Here is a 7,716-nt window from a genome sequence, read left to right as displayed (position 1 = left end):
TGCCCAATGGATTCATTCTGCTGGGCTTCCTGGGGTTGTGATCCTCATTGCCTTTTCTTAGGACATTGTCTAAAATTTTTTTGAGTGCTGGTTTGGTATTCATGAAGTTCCTAAGGTGCTCTTTGTCATGAAAGTATCTTATTTTTCCATCAAATTTGAAAGATAATTTTGCAGCGTACATCAGTCTGGGTTGGAGGCTGTTTTCCTTTAGGGCTTGAAATACATCACTCCAAGCTCTTCTTGCCTTGAAGGTTTGCATTGAGAAGTCTGCTGTGATTCTGATGGGCTTTCTTTGTATGTGATTTGTTTCTTTTCTCTAACTGCTTGTAGAATTTTGTTCTTCTGTTGAGTTTCTGGAATCTTAATAATTATATGCCTATGTGTAGACGTTTTTTGATCACAGCTACTTGGAGTCCTATGTGCCTCACTTATCTGTATGTCAAATTCATTTCCCCTGTTTGGGAAGTTTTCTGCCATCACTTCTGTGAACAATTTTTTTATGTCTTCTGAATTCTCTCCTGTTTCTTCCTTGACTTTGATCAGTCTTATGTTATTCTTCTTTGCATCATCTAGCAGGCACTGGATTGATTTCTCATGGTTCCTTACAATTTTAAAGATTTTTTTCTTTTCCTGGTCACTAATTGCAATCTTATCTTCTATATCTGAAATTCTGTCTTCACATTGGCTCATTCTGCTGCATAGACTTTCAATGGATTTTTTAATCTCCTGGAAATCTGTTTTATGGATTCCATTTGTTTCCTATGTTGAGATTCCATCGTGTTCCTCAGGTCCTCCATTTTTTTTTAATCTGTGTTCTCTCTAGATTGATTAATCATGTCTTGCACTATGGGCACAATCCCTGCTATTTTCTGAGAAATTATTTCTGATTTCATTTTTTCAAGATCGTCATTTATTGCCAGTTCAGGGAGTAAAGGTGGTTGAGTATCACAGTGTTGAATCTTGTTTCCCTTTGGGGTTGTTTTAGATGATCAAGAAGTCTAGGTTTGAAACTTGTTTATGTGTTTTCTCATTTCAACATGGGGGTGGGGGATGCTGCTGGTGCCCACACAGCTCACCTCCTCTGTGCTCCCCCATTTTTCTTTTTTCATGTATGTTCGATAATATGCAGACTTAGACTAATCAGACTTCAGCAGTTCTGACCAAAATGATTGAGCAATAAGAATGAAATCCTGGGCTTTGTTCATTCCTTCATCTAATTCTTTACTTCCCTATGCTAGATACTGGGAGCCTTCCTATGACCACAGGAGAACCAGCCTCGGCATGGAGCCAATACATGGATAAAAGAGTAGGGAAGCAAAAGAAGCTGGACAGTTGATAACATTATCAAACTGCAAGATCACTTCACAGCAATTGTTTTTGTTACTTGTTAACCAAGCCTTCTTAACTGAATGAAGTTTAGTGAATGTTAGTTAATAGTGCAAATGGTGGTGAATGAAGACACTTGAGCAGCCCTGCTTCCTTAGATGGGAACAGACTGATGCTATCATGTAGCTCTTAGCCATTGACTCATCTGGTAAGCCACAGCCCACAACTATGGAAGGCTCTGGAGAGTCCTACATGTGTTGATGTGAGGCACAATACAGAAGGAGAGCTTCTTTATGCTTCAAGGAGAAAAGATTTAAGGGAAATTGGAAAGTAGGCAAGATAATCTGTGTGCACTTTTATTTATTTATTTGTTTGTGTGTTTTTTTCATTCATAAACAATTTTTGATCTTGACTGGACTTGGGCATCCACAGAATTGGGAATCTGGGCCTCAGACAATGAAGTCAAGCAGCAATTTTTGGTTTATTTTCACCTCAATACTAGCTGATTCCTGAACTGTCACTTACCTACCTGAGGTCAGACACTGCAGGGCCACCAACTGAAAACATGTCAGAACCAGAGGCCCACCCAGATACCATTGGTAAGGGTGCACAGACCCCAGCCAGAAGCCCAAGTGGACAACAGTAGGGTGGGTACCCAGGTATCAGTTGGGGCCCCATGCAGACACCAAGGGCTTGGGCACACAGACCCCAGCCAAAGCCCTACCTGAGAAAGAGCTGCACAGATGTGCAGGCCACAGCCAGGGCCAGCCCAGATTCCAGCAGCTTGGGTGAACAGGCCCCACCAAAATGTCCAGCTGGAAAAGAGCTGTGCGGGTGCACAGGACACAACCAAAGGCCCACCAAGATACTATTGGTAAGTACGTGCTGCCCCAGCCAGAAGCCCACTCAGCACCAGCGACTCAGGTACACAGTCCCCAGCCAAAGGTCCTCCTAGACAACAGGTTTGCAGATGGGCAGGCCCCAGCCTGAGGCATGCCCAGATACCATCCCAAGTGTGCACAGGCCCCAGCCAGAACCTCACATGCACAACAATGCATGGCAGGGATCCAGAAGGCCATCGTTCTGAACCCAAGAATTGGCACAGTGGTGAACAGCAGAAAGAAGGCCTCTCTGATGCTAGCTGAGAATTTAAGCCCACTGGGTGAAAAAAGAGTCATCTCAACATAGGCACAGCAGGCTGCATCTATTAAAATGAGAAGACATGTAAACAAGACTCAAAACCGGACTTGTAGCTCACCAAAGAAAATCCCAAGGGGCAACGAGATAGAACAATCTGATACTCAACCATCTGGACTCCCTGAACTGGCAACAAAAGAGGATATGGAAAAAATAAAATCAGAAATTATTTCTGAGATAACAACAGAGATTGTGTGCATAATGAAAGACGTGATTAATAACCCTAGAGCAAACACATTAAAAAATTAAGGAGCTGAGGAACATGATGTAATCCCAACATAGGAAACAAATGGAATGCATAAAACAGTTGCAAATAGATGTCCAGATTAAAAACCCCATTGAAAGTATACACAGCAGAATGAGCCAAAGTGAGGAGAGAATATCAGATATAGAAGACAGGATTGGAATTAGTGGCCAGGAAAAGAAAAATTTCTTAAAAATAGTAAGGGACCATGAGAAATCAATTCAGCAGATGCTAGATGATGTAAAGAAGAACAGCATAAGACTGATCAGAGTCAATGAAGCATCAAGAGACAGTGCAAATGACATAAAAAAAACTGTTCACAGAAGTAATGGCAAAAATCTTCCCAAGTAGGGGGAAAGAATTTGACATATAGATAAGTGAGGCATATGGGACTCCAAAAAACAATCTACATCTAGACATATAATAGTTAAGATTCCAGAAACCCAACATAAGAACAAAATTCTACTAGCTGTTACAAAAAAGAAACAAGTCACATACAAAGGAAAACCCATCAGAACCACAGCAGACCTTCACAACACAAACACTCAAGGCAAGAAGAGCCTGGAGTGTAGTATCTCGAGCCCTGAAGGAAAACAGCCTCCAATGGAGGTTGATGTGCCCTGAAAAACTATCTTTCAAAATTGATGGAGAAATAAGATACTTTCATGACAAAGAACACCTGAGGAACTTCATGAATATAAAACCAGCACTCCAAAAAATTTTAAACAATATCCTAGGAAAGACAATGAGAATCACAACCCCAGGAAGCCTAGCAGAATGAATCTATCTGGCAAGACAAAAAATTAAACACAAAAGGGGAGAATCCAACAATAGGAAATGTCATGACAAGGATGTCAATACATATTAGTTATAAACATCAATGTTAATGGTCTCAATTCATCAATCAAAAGAAATAGACTGGCAGAATGGACCAAAAAGCAAGATCCAACATTATGCTGCATTCAAGAAACACACTTTATTCAAAAGAAACTCATAGACTGAAAGTTAAAGAGTGGAAAACAATACTCCATGTGACAGAAACCCCCCAAAAAGCAGGAGTAGCTATGCTACTTGCAGATTAAATGGATTTCAAAACTACACTAATTAAGAGAGACAAAGAAGAACACTACATCCTTGTAAAGGGAACGATCCAAGAGGAAGAGATTACAATCACAAATATATATGCACCAAATACTAGTGAACCCAATTATATAAAACAAACATTAACAAACATGAAAACTTAAATAAGCACTAATACAATAGTAGGGGGAACCTCAATACCCCATTGTCACAAATACATAGATCAACTAGACAAAAAATAAACAATGAAATGCTAGACCTCAATCATATTCTAGAACAAATGGACTTAACATATGTTTACAGAGTATTCCACACCACAAAATAAGAATAAACATTCTTTTCAGCTGCACATGCTTTGTTCTCCAAAGTAGACCACATACTTGCTCATAGAACATGTTTAAGTAAGTGCAAAGGAATTGAAGTTATCCCCTGTATATTATCAGACCATATTGCAATGAAATTGGAGATCAATAGCAAAAGAAACAGCAAGAATTTCATAAACACATGGAAACTGAACAACACACTTCTGAATAACCAATGAGTCACAGAGGAAATTAAAGAAGAAATCAGAGAGTTTCTACCATTAAATGAAAATGTCAATACAAAATATTGAAATCTATGGGACACAATGAAAGCAGTCTTAGGAGGGAAATTCATAGCAGTGAATAGTCATATTAGGAAAACAGACTTAGCTCAATTAAACAACCTCACGCTGAACCTCAAGCTTCTAGCAAAAGAAAAGCAGGACAAACCCAAAGCTCATACAAGGGAGGAAATTATAAAGATCAGAGAAGAAATCAATTCAATGGAGACTAAGAGAATGATACAAAAAGATCAATGAAGCAAATAGTTGGTTATTCAAAATTAATAAACAAAATTGACAGGGGGGTGAAATAAAAAAAATTGACAAACCCTTAGCCAACCTTATCAAAAAAAGAAAAGACTCAAACCCATGCAGTTAGGAAAAAAGGAGTGAAATTACAACAGACTCAGAAATAATCCAGAGCATCATCTACTCTGAGAAACTATACGCTAATAAGATGGAAAACAAAGAAGAAATGGACAGATTCCTAGATACATATGAATTACCAAAGTTAAACATAGAAGACCTAAAAATTCTGAACAATCCAATATTAATCAATGAAATTGAAAAGGTAATTACAAACCTACCAACTAAGAAAAGCCCAGGATTTGATAGCTTCATTGCTGAATTCCACAAGACATTTAGAGAGGAACTATTGCCACTACTGTTTATAAACTCTTCAATGAAATTGAAAGAGAAGCAATACTCCCGAATTCATTCCTGGAAGCAAGCATCACCTTGATCACCAAAGCAGAGAAAGACCCAACCAAAAAAGAGAACTATAGGCCAATCTCACTAATGAACATAGATGCAAAAATCTGTAATAAGATACTGGCAAATAGAATGCAGAAGATCATCAAGAATATCATACACCCTGACCAAGTGGGATTCATCCCAGGGATGCAGGGATGGTTCAACATACACAAATCAATCAATGTAATGCACTATATCAATAGAGCCAAGGACAAAAACCATATGATCATCTCAATAGATGCAGCAAAAGCATTTGACAAAACTCAACAGGCATTTATGATAAAAACCCTACAAAAAAATTGGAATAGATAAGTCTCTACCTTAATTTGATAAAAGCCATCTATGAAAAACCAATAGCCAAATTCATACTAAATGGTCAAAAACTGAAATCCTTCACACTAAAATCAAGAACAAGACAAGGATCTCCACTATCACCAATCCTGTTCAATATAGTTTTGGAAATAGCCCAGGCAATTAGACAAGAGAAAGAAATAAAAGAAATAAAGATAGGAAACAAAACACTTAAACTGTCATTATTTGCATTATTTACATGATGCTCTATATAGAAGACCCCAAGAACTCCACCAAAAGTCTTCTAGACTTAATGACCAAATTCAGCAGAGTAGCTGGATACAAGGTCAATACACAGAAATCAATAGCTTTCCTCTACATGAACAGCAGACTCACTGAGACAGAAACTGGAGAAACACTCCTTTCACCACAGCATCCAAAAAAATGAAATACATAGGAATCAACCTAACGAAAGAAATCAAAGACCTCTACTCTGAAAACTACAGCACTCTGAAAAAAGAGATCAAAGAGGATATCAGAAAAGAGCAAGACATTCCCTGGTCCTGGGTAGGAAGAACCAATATAGTGAAAATGGCCATACTTCCAAAACTGCTATATAGATTTAATGCAATCACAATTAAAATTCCAGCAGCTTAGTTCACAGAACTTGAGATAACAATCCAAATATTCATTTTGAACCAGAGGAAATTAAAATAACAAAAGCAATTATAGGCAACAAAGACAGGGTAGTGGGTATCACAATCCCCAACTTGAAACTACATTACAAAACTACTGTGATTAAAACCAGCATGGTACTGGCAAAGAAATAGATCCAAGGATGAGTGGAATAGTTTAGAAGATGCAGAAACAACTTCAGACACACTCAGCCACCTCATCTTTGACAAAGGAGCCAAACAGCCTCACTGGAGGAAAGATAGCCTCTTTAATAAATGGTGCTAGAAAAACTGGGTTTCAACTTGCCAAAGATTAAAAGTAGAGTATATCTCTCACCATGTACTAAACTATAATCAAAATGGATCAAAGATCTAAATATTAAAACAGAAACACTAAACCACCCAGAAGAGAAGTTAGGTAGAACTGTGGAAGACATTGGCGTAGGAAAAGATTTCATGAACAAAACCGCCTTTGCACGTGAACTGGCCCAAACAATCAATAAATGGGATCTCTTCTTATTAAAAACCTTCTGCACAGCAAGAGAAACCACCAACAGTGTGAAGAGACAACCCACAATGTGGGAAAATAATTTTCATCAGCTGTACCTCAGACAAAGGTCTACTGTCTAGAATATATAAATAATTTTTAAAAATCAGACCTCCCAAATTTAAAGACCCAATCCAAAAATGGGCATCTGAAATGAACAGACATTTCTCAGACAAAGGAGTAGAAATAGCAAATAAACATGAAAAAACGCTCAAAATCATTGGTAATTTGAGAGATGCATGTGAAAACAATGCTGAGTTTCCATCTCACTCCAGAAAGAATGGCTGCTATCAAGAAGTTAACAAATAACAAATGCTGGTGGGGTTGTGGGGAAAAGGGAACCCTTCTCCACTGCTGGTGGGAGTGTAGACTGGTGCACCCACTGTGGAACTCAGTATGGAGAAACCTCAAAGAACTAGGATTGGAAATCCCATTTGACCCAGCTATTCCCCTGCCAGGTATCTTCCCAAAAGAATTAAAAGAATAGGGGTCGGGGATTTAGCTCAATGGTTTCACCGCCTGCTGCTCAAGTGCAAGGACCTGAGTTCGATCTTCAGTACCGAAAAAAACAATTAAAAGAATCATACCACTGTGATATATGTGGGGCACAGTTTATAATAGCTAAAACTTGAAAGAGCCCAATTGCCCGTCAACTGGAGACTTGATAAAGAAAATGTTTTTGGTTTTTTTGTTTGTTTTTTTTGGTACCGGGGATTGAACTCAGGACCTTGGGCTTGCATGCAGGCACGATCCCACTGAACTAAATCCCTAGCCCAAAAACGTGTGTGTGTTTGTGTGTGTGTGTGTGTGTGTGTGTGTGTGTTTTATAAAATGGAGTACTACTCAGCCATAAAGAATGAGAAACTAGAGGCATTTATGGCTAAATGGATGGACATTGAGGTGATAATCTTTTTTGTTTGTTTTTGGTATTGGAGATCAAACTTGGGACCTTGTGCCTGCAAGGCAGTCGGCAGAACCACTGAGCTAAATCCCCAGCCCTGAGGTGATACTCTTAAGTGAA

Source organism: Heterocephalus glaber, unplaced genomic scaffold, assembly GCF_053883595.1.
Source record: "Heterocephalus glaber isolate CG9 unplaced genomic scaffold, H.glaber_assembly_v1.0 deba00001755, whole genome shotgun sequence".
Classification (NCBI taxonomy): Eukaryota; Metazoa; Chordata; class Mammalia; order Rodentia; family Bathyergidae; genus Heterocephalus; species Heterocephalus glaber.
The sequence above is the reverse complement of the archived record's forward strand: the minus strand, read 5'-3'. Positions refer to the sequence as shown.